Source organism: Propithecus coquereli, unplaced genomic scaffold (genome assembly GCF_000956105.1).
Source record: "Propithecus coquereli isolate 6110/MARCELLA unplaced genomic scaffold, Pcoq_1.0 Scaffold36, whole genome shotgun sequence".
In the NCBI taxonomy this organism is placed as follows: Eukaryota; Metazoa; Chordata; class Mammalia; order Primates; family Indriidae; genus Propithecus; species Propithecus coquereli.
In genome coordinates this window covers 1,433,553-1,434,188 of record NW_012149285.1, presented here as the reverse complement: position 1 = coordinate 1,434,188, position 636 = coordinate 1,433,553, and the positions used below count along the sequence as shown (strand labels likewise).

The 636-nt window shown below is 29.2% G+C and overlaps 1 protein-coding gene across 1 annotated transcript in view; it reads left to right on the top strand.

The window, feature by feature from the left end:
• Nucleotides 1–636, top strand: part of NEIL3 (nei endonuclease VIII-like 3 (E. coli)) — a 65,320-nt gene that overhangs the window by 26,252 nt on the left and 38,432 nt on the right. The gene's annotated exons all lie outside the window — the stretch shown is intronic.

The window sequence follows — 636 nt, the reverse complement described above, 5'->3', positions numbered from 1 at the left end:
AATTATAGAAAGTCTAGAAAGATAGAACTTATAGTAATACTTTAGAATAAATATACCTTCTTAGTTCAATCAGGCTTTGCCACTTACTATTTGTGCGGTTTAGATTATTTAGATAACTTTATTTAAGTTTAGTTTCTTCGTCTGTATAATAGGTTAATAATAGTTTTCTATCTACCACAAAGACAGTTTTAAGAATGAAGTAAGTACTCAATAATTTATAAATTTTAAAAGTCGCACACTATACGCGTGTGTGGAGTTCAATAAATATATTTTATTTTTTAAACAAAGTATCATAAATATTTCAGGTTTTTCCTCCACAGTCCATTTTCTGTATTCAAAGTTCTTATTTTTACTATATTCAGAAAGGCAGGTATTATAGCATTTTTCATTAATTGGCCTAAAGTATTAATGAACCTCTTGTTTTACAGATTTGCCTTGAGTAACTGTGGCTATCTTTAAATCATATATGCTCATTTCTTCCAGAGAAAGGTGACTATAGAAAACTGCCCATTTTCTGCCCAGATTAAACTGGGTATTGCAATACTTTGCTTAAATTAAAAGAAATTGTGTAATTTTCAGCTCTTACACAGTGAGCCATATTTCTGGGCTTTTAAATTTTTACACTGCTCGTGGAAA